An 18670-nucleotide genomic window follows, 5' to 3' on the forward strand; every position below is an offset into this window, starting at 1 on the left:
GGTCCAAGCATGCCATAAGCTAGAGACCATTCTCAAAGCTTCTCCTTATATACAGGAAGCAGACCACATACCCAAAGGCAGCTACTCAGCTGCTCCCAGTAGATTCCACCATGGAGTTGATTACCAGTCTCATCATGGGTTATACTACATCCAGCTGCCCAGCCACTCAACCAGGCCTAGCCAAGTTGACATACAAATATAACCATCACAGCACTTAACAACAACAACAACAGCAATGCCTAGGATATTGATCTTTATGTGTTCCATTTTATTTTTTGCCAACTTCCAATTCCCTAGATGAATATTTTGTACATTCCACTTTCAATTATTAATGGTTATTTTCAGCTGTTTCTTCTCATTTTGAGTCATGCCACATCAGCAAATGAAGGTCCTTAATACTGCTCCATCCATGTCATCAAGGTTGACTCTACTTTGATGAGGCAGCTCTTTCCCAGTCATACATTGAATTCCTTCCAATCTCAAGGCATCATCTTTAGGCACTATATCAGAATAATGTTTCACTGTTATTCATAATGGTTTCTAGCAGTATATCAGATAATGTTTCACTGCTTTTTGTAAGGTTTTCAGTAGCTAATTTTTTCAGAAGTGAACTGCCACTTCCTTCTTCCTAGTCTGTCTTGTTTTGGAAGCTCCACTGAAACCTATCTACTATTGGTCACCTTGCTGCTATTTGAAATATTAGTGGACATAGTGCCCAGCATCGCAGAAGAACATAAGCCACCACAGTGCAACAAACTGAGGCTCAGGGAGGTTAAACAACTTGTCCAAAGTCCAGTGCTGGTAAGTGGAAAAGTCTAGACTCAAACCAGGTTTCCCTGCCTCCAAATGTGCATCTTTTTCACTACTAAACCATTCTGGCTTTCACCTACTTGGCATGTTCAGGCATGATTTGGCAGGGACAGGTGGAGGTGAGTTAAAGGTATCAAAAAATCAGAAGTGATACATTGTCTAAGATGATGACCATCAATCTCTTACCTCCCTATGCACATGCTGCTCGTCACTTCAAGAAGAGCCTGATTTCTATTCCATTGAATCTGGGCTGGCCTCAGAGACTTGTCTTAAACAATTTTTGAGATGTCTGAAGTATGTCACAAGAAGATTTGCAGTTTGCTCTTGAGATATTCCCTCTTAGAGCCCAGCTTCCATGTTGTAAGAAACCCAAGCCACATAGTATCCCACTGAGCGTCAAGTCAACAGCCAATAAGACCTGTAAATCACATGAGTGAGTTGTCTTGGACATTCTGGCCAATCAAGGCTTCAGAAGACTACAGAGCAGCTACTATCTGACCATAACCACATGTGAAAAGTCCAAGTGAGATCTACCCAGATAAGCCCAGTCAACAAGAACCATGAGAGATACTAATAAATTGATTCAAAAAGTGGTTTGTTATACATTAAAAGAGATGAAAACATAGAGCAATGTCTCTGATCTCGCAGAACAATATGTAAACAAATGGAATATAAGCATACTACACATATTCCTCCTTCCAAGCAAGTGTTAACAAGTTGCCCCTATCCTGGAAAGTTTTTTCACCTACTAGTTCTGAATTCTTCAATCTGTAGGGTTTCACTTCCTATACATGCCTCAGTGTACAAGTCAGAAGTGCTGTTGGGGGGACAGGAAGCTCTTTAGAAAAATTCACACTTCTCTGCCATCCACTCCCTCCCATGTTCTGGTCTTGCAGGCTCTCTATCAGTGTGGTTTAAGCAAATGAAACAGACTATAGGCACTTCAGGTCTTAGGAGAGAAAAAGACTAGGTAAGAGTGAGGCAGAAGGTGATGTGCACTCTAAATACATATTTTCATCTTAGAAAGGAAAGGAAACTCCTATCCCAGAACTAGGTTTAAACCTGGGTCTAGCAGGGTTTCTTAACTGCAGCACTAGTGGCATTTTGGGCTGGATAATTCCTTATTGTGGGGGCTATCTTGTGCACTGTGGGATGCTTAATAGCATCTCTAGCTTCTACCCAGTAGAAACCTCCATCCAGTTGTAAGGACCACAAATGTTTCCAGACATTGCCAAATGCTCCCTAGGGGAAAAACTGCCCCTGGTTGAGAACTACTACTCCTTTCTTTCTCTAATCTCAGGACCTTCCCTCTAGGATGCTGACAAACATCTTGTGGCTCCCTGTCACATCCCTTCTTCACCTTCCAAGTATATGAATCAGCAGAGTGCCCCTTCATCTACACCCACAGGCTCCTCTCCCCGTAGTCCTCCCCTGCCCAGATGACACTCAGGCCCTCCAGTAGGATATTTCATAGACATGACATGGTGTTGCAGACTGAGTCCATTCTATGCTCCAAGCTTAAGAGCCAGATTCATGGGAGAACCACCAGGGCACCAATTTATGTTGTTGTTGTGGTAAGGTGCTGCCTTAATTTCAACTCATAGTGACCCCATGTGACATAGTAGAATTGCCCCATAGACTTTGTAAGCTGTAATTTTTATGGAAGCAGATCATCAGGTCTTCCTCCTGCAGAGTGGGTGAGTGGGTTTGAACTGCCAACTTTTTGGTTAGCAGACAAGCACTTAACCACTGTGCCACTAAAATATCATTGAAATAAAGTCAGAGTATGGAATCAGTCAACTCAAGACTCTACACATGACTGCTGACAAAACTGGTGAAACATAAATTAGTTTGGCAGCAATTAGACCCTCTCTACTGCTGACAACCTATCTAAGTTGATGTTTTTGAGGCAAGTGCATGTAATTTACATGGTGTATATAAAATCTCACCACCAACTTTGAGACTGGCCCTCTGAAAGTTGCTTGTAACAGTTCACCCAGCTGAAATTCTGAAATGGAAAAATTCATAATGCTGTATGTGCTCTTTATGGGGCATGATTTATTAGAATGTCTACATTTAAATAGTTTAATATGCCTCTCAAGAAGTAGTGTAGTTCAGAAAATCACATGTAATAAATATATGGAAAATAAATCTTTATTTTGAGTATAAAGAAGCCTATACTTTTATTAATTTTTTCCACTCCTACTAAATGAAACAGACATTTAAAGAATAACAGTATATAAATGTGCCAAATTACTACCCTGAGATGTACATGTCTCAGTCCAGCCTGGGTGCATGGATTATGGACACTGTTGGGAAGCAGAGGGACAGCAACTCAAGAATATTGTACTATAAACCTTTTCTCTCTTTTATTTATTTCCAAGTAAATTCTCATTTATTTCTAAGTAAAATCAGATGAAAGTGATTCTCAACAGTAGACTTAAGGTAGAAATGAAAATAAAACAAAGAAAAACAAAAAACAGGTTGGAATGTAGGGCAAGTGAAGCAGATTATCTACATGGCATTGGGGTTTTGGGAGAAACTGAGTGCTAATTGCATGTATATTAACCTATGTTGTTGTTGTTCTTGCTATTGTTATAGTTATTATTAGGCACTGTTGAGTTGGTTCCAGCTCAGTGACCCTATTTATAACACAGTGAAACATTGCTTTGTCTTGTGTTGTCCTCATATTAGTTGTTATGTTTGAGGCCATTGTTGCACCCATGGTGTCAATCCATCCTGTTAAGAGTCTTCCTCTTTTTGCTGACCTTCTCCTTTAACAAGCACGATGTCTTTCTCCAGGGACTGGTCCCTCCTGATAACATGATAACAAAATAAGTAAGACAGTGTCTCACCATCCTTGTTTCTAAGGTGCATTCTGCTTGTACATCTTCTAAGACAGTCCATGGTAATCAGTTCATCTTTAGTTTTCCTTATTCATTATCCAGCTTTTGCATACATATAAGGTGACTGAATATAAATACACACACACACACACACACACACACACACACATAGTGATAAGGAACACTGGTGGTGTGGTTCCTAAGGCATTTGACTGCTAATCAGAAGGTTGGTGGTTCAAACCTACCAGTCACTCTGTGGAAGGAAGACTGGGCAATCTACTTCTGAAAAGATCTACCTCCTTGGAAACCCAAAGGGGTCGCTATGAGTCAGAATTGACTTGAAGGCAGTGAGTTTCATTTTTGCTTTTGTTTTTGTTTTTGTTTTAAGGTGATTGAAAATATCATGGCTTGGGTCAGGTGCTCCTTAGTCCTGAAAGTGACATCTTTGCTCTTTAACACTTTTAAAAGGTATTTTACAGCCGATTTGCTCAATGCAATACATTTTTAGTTTCTTGACTGTTACTTGCATGGGTGTTGGCTGTGGATCCAAGTAATATGCAATCCTTGAGAATGTCAATATTTTCTCTGTTTTCCATGGTGTTGCTTATTGGTTCAGTTGTGAGGATTTTTGTTTTCTTTATGTTGAAATGTAACCTGTACTAAGGGCTATAGTCTTTGATCTTCGTCGGCAAGTACTTCAAGTCCTCTTCTCTTTCGGCAATCAATGTTGTGTCATCTGCATATTGTAGGTTGTTAACGAGTTTTCTGCCTATCCTGATACTACATTCTTCTACATAGGGTCCAGCTTCTCGGATTGTTTGTTCAGCATACAGATTGATTAAATATAGTGAAAGATACAACCCTGACATACACATTTCCTGCTTTCAAACCATGCAATATCTTCTTGTTCTGTTTGAATGACTGCCTCTTGGTCTATGTACAGGTTCCTTATGGGCACAATTAAGTGTTCTAGAATTCCCATTCTTCATGATGTTATCTATAATTTGTCAAGTGCCTTTACATAGTCATTAAAGCGGAGGTAAGCATCTTTCTTATATTCTCTGCTTCCAGCCAAAGTCCATTTAACATCAGCAATGATATCTATTGTTCCACGCCCTCTTCTGAATCTAGCTTGAATTTCTAGCAGTTCCTTGTTAATATATTGCTGCAACCATTTTTGAATTAATTACTTTCAGCAAAATTTTACTTGCATGTGATATTAATGGTATTTCTCAATAATTTCCATATTCTGTTGAATAACTTTTCTTTGGAATGGGTGCATATATGAATCTTTTCCAGTCAATTGGCCAGGTAACTGTCCTCAAAATTTCTTGCCATAGATGAGCGATAGTTTCCAGTGTTGCAACCATTTGTTGAAACAACTGAATTGGCTTTCTTTCAATTTCTGGAGCTTTATTGTTCACCAATACCTTCAGTGTAGCTTGGACTTCTTCCTTCCATACCATCAGTTCTTTATCATATGCTACCTCCTAAAATGATTAAATATTGATCAATTCTTTTTAATACCAAAAAACAAACAAAAAAACCAAACTCACTGCCATCGATTCGGTCCTGACTCATAGTGACCCCTTCTTGGGTTTCCAAGGCAATATCTCTGTGGAAGTAGATTGCCCATCTTTCCTTCCGAGGAGTGACTGGTGGGTTTGAACTCCCAGGCTTCTGGTTATCAGTCAAATGCCTTAGGTGCTATGACACTAAAGCTCCCTCTTTTTGATACAGTGATTGTGTGTTCCTTCCATCTTCTTTTGATGTGTCCAGCATTGTTCAATATTTTGACCACAGAATTTTTCAATATTGCAACTTGAGACTTAAATATTTTCTTCGGTTCTCTCAGCTTGAGAAATGCCAAGTGTCTTCTTCCATTTTGATTTTCTAACTTTGCATATTTCATTATAATACTTCACTTTGTCTTCTCAAGCTGTCCTTTGAAATATTCTGTTCAGCTCTTTTACTTCATCATTTCTTCCATTTGTTTAAGCTATTCTATGTTCTAGAGCAAGTTTCAGAGTCTCAAGAGGCAGTCCAAGATCATAGCATAGTATATGCCTCATAAAGTCCTTCTTACAACAAAGACCCAAGAACACAAATGTACTGGATATAGATGACAACATTGGAATCCTGAACATCAAAGTCAAGGCTGAAAAGTTGGATTGAGCACCAAGTGGAAATGAGAGACTGTACAAAAATAGCAGACACGGAGAATTATAGATTACTTGTGTCCTGCCAGCCAAACTCACACAGATTAGCCATATTGAGATGATATAAGCAGCATTCCCATCACCTGATGCACCCAAGTAGGAGCAATTTTATACCTATGTACAGAGCCAGGCAGGAGTGCTCCCCTCCTTGCAAAAGTTAAGTGCACTAACCTCACCCAATTTACCCACTGCCACCTGTACAGGAGGCCCATACCTGCAGTGCTTCCCCAAACCCTCACCTATTCCCCCAACCAACATGCAAGCATGGTCCAGCAGTACCCACCACCACCCCACCCTTGATCTAGAGGCCCACAAACTAGCAGCACCACCCCTTTGCTCAGCAATTCATGCTAGGGACCCATGGATCGGTGGCACCCACTGTTCCACCCAGCCACTGTTATTAGGAGCTCACAAACTGGAGGCAACCTCTTCTACACTCAGTCACCTGTGCCAGGGACTCACAGACCTGCAGCACCTCCTTTCCCCCCCCAACTACCTGTGCTGAGATCTTGAGGACGAATGGTACACATTTCCCCATGTCATGCTCTAGTGGACAGGGGCATGCTCTCCTAGAGGGCACCTATGGGGTGGCAGCATGCTCCCTGCCTCACTACCCACATCATTCCCCCCATGCAACCTGAGACTTGTGTCCACTCCACCCACAGTGGTGAAGCCCTGCCAAACTAGGACCATCAGTGAGAGTTGTCATACCATCCACCTGGTGAATGATGATCCTGGCACCTTTATGATGGCAGTGTGTATACACAATACCCAACCCAACAACCTGTGAGAACATTCCTTTTTTCCATGCCCAGGTGACTTGCAAGACAGACACATCACCTCACAAGAAATACCAGTTACCTCCTCAGCCACCCCATAATGCCAGCAAACAGAAACCCAAGCTTACACACTCAGCTGCTGCTCCACTTTCCTGGAAACAGATGGTGAGAGATCCATTGTGGCCAGAATAACATGCCTACTCTGCCTACTAGGATATACCAAAACTAAACAAAAAACAGAATGCAGCAAACAACAAACAAACATAAATAAATAACACCTTCATGCCTCAAATACAACAGACAATAGTAAATCACATAAATAAGTAGGACAAGATGTCTCCACAAGTGACCAAGATAAAGAACCAGAAAACCTTCTGGAGGAAGAAATTGTAATGGAATTACATGATAAGGAATTCAAAAAAGTTCTCCAAGAGATCAAGAAAAACAGACAAAACCAAGGAAAATACAAACAAAATCAAGGAAAACAAACAAAGCAATAGACGAATTCAGGAAAATAATACTAGAACAAAAGAACAAAATAAAGAGACAATTAGAAACCACACAAAAACAGCAACTAGAAATCCATAAGATAGAGAATTCCAAAGACTAATATATAGGGTTCTCCAAGAGATCAAGAAAGGGATCAATAAAATTTCCAAAATAGACAACTCAATAGAAGGAGCAGAATAGAATCAATGGAAGACACAAATAGTGAAATAGAGGACAAATCTTTTGACAACAATTTATTTGAAGATAAATTAGGAAAAAAAAAAGAATTAAAAAAATATGAAGAAAGCTTAAGAATTATGTGGGACATTATCAGGAGGGAAAATTTATGTAAGATCACAATTCCAGAATAGGAGGAGGTGGAAAAAGAATTCTAAACAGAGAATTTTCAAAGATTTGCTGGCAGAAAACTTCCCTAATATCATGAAAGATGAGAAGCTATTAATCCAAGAAGCTCAGAAAACTCCATACATGATGGACACCTCCTAAAAAGTCATCAAGACATATCATAATAAAACTTGTCAAAGCAAAAGACAAAGAAAGAATTCTGAGAACAGGTTAGGAAGAATGAAATGTTATCTACAAAGGGGAGGCAATAAGCCTAAGCTCTGCTTTCTAGGCAGAAACCACACATGCAAGAGGGCAATGAGATGATATATACAAAACCATAAAAGAAAAAAAAAAAGCTATCAAATAAGAATTATATATGCAGCAAAATGGTCTCTCAAATCTGATGATGAAACTAGGATATTTCCAGATAAACAGAAATTAAGGGAATTTTTGGAAACAAGGCCAACCTTACTAGAAATACTAAAGGAAGTCCTTTAGACAACCAATAGTATCAGACAGCTTACTGAAATTATGATACCTTGACAGTATCAGCCAGATACCAACTCAGGTAAAGAATTCTTAAAAATAAAGCTAAAAGCCTGAAACAGGAAACCAGAGACTACAATCTATAAATGATGACAACATCAAAACAGAAAGGGAATAAGTGGCATAGTTATAGAACTTTCATATGGAGACAAAGTCAAGGTGGTAACAAGAAATAAAAGACTGTTCTAAACTTAGGAAGACAAAAGTAAATTTCAGGGTAACCATAAAGAAAATTAACAAACCTAATCACCAAAATAGAAAAAGAGGAAAATCATAAAGACTCAATTAATATAAAATCAACAACAATGAAAGAAACAAAAAGAATATCCACAAACAAAAAGAACTTAGCACATAAAATTAAGTGAGATAAAGAAATTGTCAACATCACCACAGAAAGCACAATAAAATGACAGCAGTAAACTCATACATATCAATAATTACACTCAAGGTAAATGGCTTTAATGTACCAGTAAAGAGGTAGAGAGTGGTTGAATGTATATAAAAAAAAATCACAACCCATTAATATAATGTCTGCAGGAGACACAACTTAGACAAAGAGCCATAAACAAATTAAAACTCAAAGGATAGGAAAAAAAATATGTCAAGCAAACAATAAATAAAAAAGCAAGTGGCAATATTAATCTCTGATAAAATAGATTTTAAGACAAAATCTACCATAAAAGATAAGGAAAGACATTATGTAATAATTACAGGGTCGACCTACCAAAAGAATAAACAAAATAAATATATATACATTCAATGATGTTGTTGTTGTTGTTATGTGCCGTCGAGTCAGCCCTGACTCATAGCGACCCCTCCTTGGGTTTCCGAGGCAGTATCACTACAGAAGTAGTATTGCCCAACCTTACTTCCGAGGAGTGGCTGGTGGGTTTGAACCACCAGCCTTCTGGTTAGCAGTCAAGTGCCTTAGGCACTATGCTACCAGAGCTCCTACATTCAATGATAGGACACCAAAATACATGAAATAAGTGCTAACAGAATTGTAAAGAGAAGTGTATAATTCCATAATAATATTAGGAGACTTCAACAAAATACTTTCAATGATGGACAGAGCAACTAGAAAGAAATTCAACAAAGATACACAGATCTTAATGCAGCAATCAATCAACTCGACCACATAGTCATATACAGAACACTCCACCCAACAGCAACAAAGTATATATTCTTTTCCAAAGCACATGGGTCACTCTCCAGAATTGATTACATTTTTAGGCCACAAAACTAGACTCAATAAAATCCAAAACACTGCAATAATGCAAAACATTTTTTTGATCACAATGTTATGAAAGTAGAAATCAATAACAAGAAGAATAAGGGGAAAAATCAAGTATATGGAAATTGAATAGGATGTTGCTTAAAAACTACTACGTAATAGGAGAAATCAAAGATGAAATAAAAAAAAAAAATCTTAGAATCAAGCAAGAATGTAAACACAACTTACCAAAACCTTTAGGACATGGCAAAAGCAAAGTTCAGAGGTCAATTTATAGCAATAAATGTAGATACCGAAAAAGAAGAAAGAAGAAAATCAAAACATTAACCCTACAACTCGAACAAACAGAAAGAGAGTAGCAAAAGAAGCCCAGAGTCACCAGCAGAAAGAAAAAATAATGCTTAGAGAAGAAATAAATGAAACAGAGGACAGAAAAATAATAGAAGGAATCAACAAGACCAGAAGTTGGTTCTTTGAAAGGATAAATAAAATCAACAAACCATATGGCAAAATTAACAAAAGATAATAAGGAGAAGAAGTAACAACCCAAATAAATGAGATAGGTGACATTACAACATAACCAACTGAAACCAAAAGAATCATAACAAAATATTATAAAAAAACTGTATTTCAACAACTTTGAAACCCTAGAGAAAACAGACAAATTTCTAGAAACATGCTATCTCCTTAAACTAAAGCTGAGGTAGAAAAACTGAATAGACTGGTAACAAAAGAAGAGATTGTTGTTGTTGTCGTTATGTTCCGTCGAGTCGGCCCCGACTCAGCGACCTCTCCTTGGGTTTCCGAGGCAGTATCACTATGGAAATAGGATTACCCAACCTTCCTTCCGAGTGGCTGGTGGGTTTGAACTGCCAGCCTTCTGGTTAGCAGTCAAGTGCCTTAGGCACTATGCTACCAGAGCTCCCAAAGATGTTAAAAACAAAAATAAACAGTAACAACAAAAAAGCACCCAATAAAAAGAATCCTTGGCCCAGACACATTCACTGGCAAATTCTACTAAACATTCAGAGAAGACCTCACATCAATAATGCTAAAACTATTTCAGTATATACAAAAGGAGGAATACTATTGAATTTGTTCTATGAAACCACAATAACCCTGATACTGAAGACAGGTGAAGACACCACTAAAAAAGAAAATTACAGACTAATACCCTTATGAATAAAAGAATCAAACCAAACTCACTGCTGTGAAGTCAGTCCTGACTCATAGTGACCTCTTCTTGGGTTTCCAAGGAAGTATCACTACGGAAGTAGATTACCCAATCTTCCTTCCAAGGAATGACTGGTGGGTTCGAACTACCAGCTTTCTGGTTAGCAGTTGAATGCCTTAAGCACTACGCCACCAGAGCTCCCTCCTTCATGAATACAGACATAAAAATTCTCAACAAAATTCTAGCCAATAGCATTCAACAGCATATTAAACAAAACAAAACAAAAAACTCATGACTAATGGGATTCATTCCAGGTATGAAAGGAAAGCACAACATTAGCAAAGCAATCAACATGACACCACTGCATAAATAAAACAAAATAAAAGAACCATATGATCATCTCAATTGATGCAGAAAATGCATTTTATAAACTCTATTCCTGATAAAAACTCTCAGCAGAATAAGAAAAGAGGGAAAACTCCTCAACATAATGAAGGATATTTATACAAAACGAACAGCCTCAAATAATGGGAACCCGTTATTCTCAATGGGAACTCCCTTTGGATAAGGATGCCCATTATCACCACTCTTGTTCAACACTGTACTGGAAGTCTTAGTTAGAACAATAAGGAAAGAAAAGGAAAAAGGAATATTCCCTGTTTGCAGATGATATGATCCTATACAAGAAAACCTCCAAAGATTCCACAAGAAAGCTACTGGAACTAATAGAAGGATTCAGCAAAATAGCAGAATACAAAATCATCATACAAAAATCAGCTGGACTCCTATACACCAATAAAGAGAACTTCGAAAAGCAATTCAGGAAAACAATACCATTTGCAATAGCTAACCACCCCCAAGATAAAATACTTAGGAATAAATCTAACCAGGGACGCAAAAGATCTATATAAAGAAAACTACAAAACACTACTGCAAGAAATCAAAAGAGACCTACATAAATGGAAAAACATACTATGCTCATGGCTAGGGAAACTTAACATTGTGAAAATGTCAATAGTGCCCAAAGAAATTTATAGCTATAACACAACCCCTACCCAAATTCCAATAGCATTCTTTAGCAAGATGGAAAAACAAATCAATGACTTAATATAGAAAGGAAAAAGGCTTTGGATAAGTCAAGCAGTATTGAAGAAGTACAAAGTAAGCGGCCTCATACTAACTGATCTGAGATTCTGCTATACGCCATGGTAATCAAAACAGCCTGGTACTGCTAAAGTATATCATTCAAGATTGACTACAGCAGTAGTCCAAAAAGGGAAGATACAGACATTAACTAGGAGGTACAAATACTTTAAAATTTAATTTTACTTAATAGTTTATACGTACAATCTCTTTTTAAAAATGTCACAAGTAACAAGGAAATTGACTATGTTTCTTTTTACGTAAGGGCCTGTTACAAATTGGAAAATCAGTGTCTGATTGTAGTGAAGTGAATATATATATGCTATCTTGTATATATTCCTAAGGATATGAGAGAAAGTTTCTTCTCCTTTGAGGTTAAGGATTATACTTTTAATTCATTTTTTTTTTCCTTTACCTTGCCTCTAGACTCTCTATATAGTACATATATATATATAGCATGTACAGATACATAGTACATGCTATATAAATAAGGATCTTCTGGACTAGAAACTCATTTAAAGCAGTGACTGCATCTTATTCATCTTATGCTCAGTGTCTAAAAAGGTACTTGGAAAATAGGAAGGGTTTACATGATTCTGAGTGAATTCATGTTTAAGTAATTGATTTTAGTGAATTTGTCACTAAGTAACTATTTCTACCTCATATGTTTATGCTTAATTTTCATTTTCTAGCAGTCTGAACATAAAGAAAATTACTTAACTGAAAAAAACAGATTATTAGTACAGATCACCTATATGATTGGAAATGTTCTCTGAGTAGTATAATTTTACTATTTGCTAAATGATGCTAAATTGTTCCTTTTGGTTTTATTTCAGTAGCACATAATCTTTTTCATCATACTAGAAAGATGTTAATCATGAACTTTGCTATATTAAAAGGATAGGATCCAAATAAAGTTAACACATGTTAAAAAAAAAAAAAAAGTCAGCCTGGTTCCAGTACAATGACAGACACATAGACAGATGAAACAGAATTGACAATCCAGACATAAGTTCAGACACTTATGAAGAGTTGATCTTCAACATAAAGCCAAAATCCATTAAAAGGGCAAGAGACTATCTCTTTAACAAATGGTGCTGGCAAAACTGGATGTGTATGTGTAGAAAAATGAAACAGGACCCATACTTCATATCATGTACAAAAACTAACTCAAAGTGGATCAAAGTACTAAATAGAAAACCCAAAGCTAGGAACATCATTGGACAAAAAAAAAAAAAAAAGAAGACAATACTAGGGGCCCTAACATATGGCATAAATAGGATATCAAACATAACTAAAAATGAGCAAACAGCAGAATAACCAGATGAAAGAGACCTTCTAACTTCTAATTTATGCTCATTAAAAGACTTTTCCAAAAGAGTAAAAAGAGAACCTACAGACTGGGAAAAAAATTCTGACAAGGGCCTAATTTCTAAATTTTATAAAAAAATTTCAACACCTCAACAACAAAAAGATAAACAATCATTAAAAAGTGGGCAAAGGATATGAGCAGGCACTTCATCATAAAGGACATCTAGGTGGGCTCTTGATCATTAGCCATTAGAGAGATGCAAATCAAAGCTACAATAAGATACTCTCACCTCAACAATAAACAATAATGGCATTAAAAAAGAAAAGAACAAATGTTGGGGAAATTGGGGGGAGACTGGAACTTTTATACACTGCTACACGGCTAGTGGGAACAAAAATGGTACAATCATTATGGAAAATGGTGTGGTGCTTTCTTAAAAACTAGAAATAATAATATGATATGATCCAACAATCTTACTTCTAGGTAAAAAATTAAGAGCCATGACACAAATAGACATATGCACACTGATATTCATTGCAGCATTATTCACAATAGCAAAAGCATGGAAACTAATTAAGTGTCCATTGATGGATAAATGGATTAACAAACTGTGGTGCATAGATACAGTGGAACACTGTTGTTGTTATGTGCTGTAGAGTCAGACCCTACTCACCCCTCCTTGGGTTTCCGAGGCAGTATCACTATAGAAGTAGATTGCCCCATCTTCCTTCTGAGGAGTGGCTAATGGGTTTGAACCTCCAGCCTTCTGGTTAGCAGTCAAGTGCCTCAGGCACTATGTTACCAGAGCTCCTAACATTATACTATGCAATGATAAAAAATAACAATGAATCCACAAAACATCTTACAACATGGATGAATTTGGAGGACATTATATTGAGTGATATAAGTCAGTCACAAAAGGACAGGTAATGTATGAGATCACTATTATAAACAAAAAAAGAAAAAATTTGCACACAGAGAAAAAAATTCTTTGATGATTACCAAGGATAGGAGAGGAAAATTACTAATGAGATAGAAGACACGTGTTAATAATCATGAAAGGAAAGACAATACACAATATGGAGGAAGTCAGTACAACATAACTGTGATGGTTAAGGTTCTGTGTCAACTTGGCTAGGCCATGATTTTCAGTGGTTTGGCAGTTATGATAGTCATCTCCCATGATGGGAACTGATATAATGTAATCACCTTCGTTATAAGATCTTCTATAATCAGCCATCAATTGAAAGGGAGGTCCCTCAGGTATGTGGCCTCTTTCCTAAATATGGATGTTCTGGCAAATCTCTGGCTTTTTGTTTGCTCTGGATCCTGCATCTGGCTCATCATCATCTGACCTTCCATGCTTTGAACTTCAATGAGTGGCCTACCATATTGCCTGCTCATCTTGGGTTCATCAGCCTCTGTAGCTACATGAGTCAGGAGAAGCCTCCAGCCTGACATCTGACCCATGGACTTGATATTTGTCAACATCTACAACAGCATGACTACCACTCATCTGTCAGTTTGTTGCACTATGGTGGTTTGTGTGTTGTTATGAGACTAGCAGCTTTGCCACTAGTGTTTCAAATACCATTAGGTTTACAATAGTGGACAGGTTTCAGCAGAGCTTCCAGACTAATACAGACTGGGAAGAAGGACAGGACCAGCCACTTCTGGAAAAAATGGCCACTGTAAATCTTATGAATAGCTGTGAAACACTATCTGATACATTACTAGAAAACTTTATGAATAGCCCTGAAACATTGTCTGCTAAAGTGCCAGAAGATGAGCCCCTCAGATTGGAAGACACTCAAAATACGACTGGGGAAGTGCTGCTTCCTCAAAGTAGAGTTGAACTTAATGATGCAGGTGGAATAAAGCTTTTGAGACTGTCTTTTGCTGATGAGGCACAACTCAAAATGGGAATAATCATCTACAAAGATTCATTAAAAATTGTAAATGGATTGTACAAAGTAGGAATCTAGGAAAATTGGGAGTTGTCAAAAATGAAGTGGAATGGATAAAAATTAATATTCTAGGCATCAGTGAACTGCAATGGACTGATATTGGCCATTTTGAACCAGACAATATTATGGTCTACTATGAATGGATCTCTGGTAGCATAGTGGCTAAAGCACTTGACTGCTAACCAGAAGGCTGGCGGTTCAAACCCACCAGCCACTCCTCGGAAGGAAGGTTGGGCAATCCTGCTTCCGTAGTGATATTGCCTCGGAAACCCAAGGAGGGGTCGCTATGAGTCGGGGCTGACTTGACAGCACTTAACAACAACAACAATGAGTGGAAGGACAAATTAAAGAGGAATGGCATCACATTGATCCTCAAAAAGAACATTTCAAGATCTATCCTGAATTACAATGCTGTCAGTGACAGGATAATATTCATACACCTACAAGGAAGACAAGTTAACACTACTATTATTCAAATTTATGCACCAACCACTAAAGCCAAAGATGAAGAAATTGAAGATATTTACCAATTTCTGCTGTCTGGAATTGATCAAACATGCAATCAAGATGTACTGATAATTAGAACATAAAAGTTGGAAACAAAGAAGAAGCATCAGTAGTTGGAAAATATGGCCTTGGAGATAGAAATGATATTGGAAATCCCATGATAGAATTTTGCATGACCAATAACTTATCCATTGCAAATACCTTTTTCAACAACATAAATGGTAATGTGGGCCTCATCAGATGGAATATACAGGGATCAAATCAACTACATCTGCAGAAAGAGATGATGGAGAAGCTCAATATCATCAGTCAAAATATTGCCAGGAGTTGACTGGAACAGACCATCAATTGCTCATACTCAAGTTCAAGTTGAAGCTGAGGAAAAACAAAACAAACCCACAAGAGTCAAAATGCAACCTTGATTTTATCCCACTTGAATTTAGAGAACTTCTGAAGAATATGTATGATATATTGAACACCAATGACTGAAGACCAGATAAGTTGTGGAATGACATCAAGAATACCACACATGAAGAAAGCAAAAGGTCATTAAAAAGACAGGAAAGGAAGGAAAGAACAAAATGGATGTCAGAAGAGACTTTGCAAATTGCTCTTAAATGTAGAATGTTGCTGTTGTTGTTAAGTGCTGTCGAGTCGTTTCCGACTCATAGCGACCCCATGCACAGCAGAATGAAATACTGCCTGATCCTGCACCAGCCCCACAATCCCTGCTACACTTGAGCTCATCATTGCAGCCACCGTATCAGTCCATCTCGTTGAAGGCCTCCCTCTCTTTCGTCAACCCTCCACCCTACCAAGCATGACATCCTTCTCCAGGGAATGCACCAGCCCCACAATCCCTGCTACACTTGAGCTCATCATTGCAGCCACCGTATCAGTCCATCTCGTTGAAGGCCTCCCTCTCTTTCGTCAACCCTCCACCCTACCAAGCATGACATCCTTCTCCAGGGAATGGTCCCTTCTTACAACATGACCAAAATAGGTGAGACGAAAATTTTATTTTATATTTCTTCCATTTGCTTTACCTATTCTACATTTAGGTGTTTTTTTTTTTTTTTTTTTTTTTTTTTAGGAAAACCTAAATGTAGAATAGGTAAAGCAAATGGAAGAAATATAAAATAAAAAAGCTGAACAGAAGATATCAAATGGTGGCTCATGAAGACAAAGTAACCTATTATAATGAAATATGCAAAGATCTGGAATTACAAAACCAAAAGGGAAAAACGTGCTCAACATTTCTCAATTTGAAAGAACTAAAGATAAAATTCAATCACAGAATTGCAATATTGAAGAATTAATGCATAGAGGGGCACCAAAAAAGAAGACCCTCAACAAGGCGGATTGGCACAGTGGCTTCAACAATGGGTTCAAGTATAGCAGGGATTGTGAGGGTAGAGCTAGAACCAGACAGTGTTTCATTCTGTTGTTCATGAGGTCGCCATGAATTGGACCTAACTACATCTAATGACAGCACCTAACAACAGCAACAACATGGGCAAAACACCTGAGCCATGCAGGAAGCATCAAAAGAAGATGGAAGGAATACAGAGTCACTGTACCAAAAGGAACCATTTCAGGAGGTAGCATATGATAAAAAAAAAAAACAATGGTACTGAAAGAGGTCAAAACTGCACTGAAGGTATTGGCAGGAAACAAGGCTCCAGGAATTGATGGAATACCCATAGAGTTCTTTTAACAAATGGATGTAGTGCTGAAGGAGCTTACCCATTTATGCCAAGAAATTTGGAAGACAGCTACCTGGCCAACTGACTGGAAGAGATCCATATTTGTGCCCATTCCAAAGAAATGTGGTCCAACAGTATGGGAAATTATCAAACAATATCATTAACATCAAACACAACTATCTTTGCATAAGATAATTAAAAAATGGTTATAGCAATATATTGACAGGGAACTTTCAGCAATTCAACCTGGATTCAGAGGAGGACGTGGAATGAAGTATATCATTGTTGATGTCAGATAGATCTTTGCTGAAAGCAAAGAATAACAGAAAGATGTTTACTTGTGTTTTATTGACTTTGCAAAGGCATTTGACTTTGTGGATCATAAGAAATTATGGATAACATTGAGAAGATGGGAATTCTAGAGTACGTAATTGTGCTCATGAGAAAACTGTACAAAAACCAAAAAGTTGTTTGAAAAGAACAAGTGGATACTGTATGGTTTAAAATCAGAAAGGTTGTGTGTAAGGGTTGTATCCTTTCACCATACTTACTCAATCTGTATGCTGAGAAAATAAACTGAGAAGCTGAACTATAGGAAGAAGAATGTAACATCAGGATGGAGGAAGACTCATTAACAACTTGTGATATGCAGACGACACAACCTTGCTTGCTGAAGTGAAGATAACTTGAAGCACTTACTGATGAATATCAAAGACTACAGTATTCAGGATGGATTAAACCTCAACATAAATAAGACAAAAATCCTCACAATTGGTCCAATAAGCAACATCATGATAAATGGAGAAAAGATAGACGTTGTCAAAGTTTTCATTTTACTTAGATCCACAAGCAATACCCATGGAAGCAGCAGTTAAGAAATCAAATGTTATATTTCACTGGGCAAAACTGCTGCTGCAAAAAAAAAAAAAAAAAAAAAAACCTCTTTAGAGTGTTTAAGAGCAAAATGGCACTTTGAATGCCAAGGTGTGCCCAAATCAAGTCATTCTATTTTCATTAGCCTCATATGCATGTGAAAGCTGGACAATAAATAAGGAAGACTGAAAAAGAGTTGAGCCTTGGAATTGTGATGTTGGTGAAGAATACTGAAAAATACCATGGACTGCCAGAAGAATGAACAAATCTATCCTGGAAGAAGTTCAGCCAGAATGCTTCTTAGAAGGGAGAATGGCCAGACTTCACCTCACCTATTTGATCATCTGGAGGAGTCAGCTGCAGGGATCCAAGTGAGGGGAGGGAACCCAGGCCATGCCCCAAAAGCAGCAAGGTGGGAAAGTGGGGGAAATGAGAGAAAAAGGCCAGGGGGCTTGGACAGAGTGAGGAGTCAGCGGCAGGATCCAGGTAAAGGGAGCGAACCCAGGCCATGACCCACAAGTGGCAAGCCGGGAAAGCTGGGGAAAGGAGAACATAAAGGTGGGGGATGGGGGACAGAGTGAGGAGGCAACAGCAGGGATCCAGGTAATGGGAGGTTGGAGAGGTTTCAAACAGCTAAGGGAGACAAACATGTCTGTCGGTTTGTCCTACCGTGGTGACATGTTGCTCTGAGTCTTAAGGCTGTGCCACCGGTGTTTC

Source organism: Orycteropus afer, unplaced genomic scaffold, assembly GCF_000298275.1.
Source record: "Orycteropus afer afer isolate SDZICR_OR568_19922 unplaced genomic scaffold, OryAfe1.0 scaffold00062, whole genome shotgun sequence".
In the NCBI taxonomy this organism is placed as follows: domain Eukaryota; kingdom Metazoa; phylum Chordata; class Mammalia; order Tubulidentata; family Orycteropodidae; genus Orycteropus; species Orycteropus afer.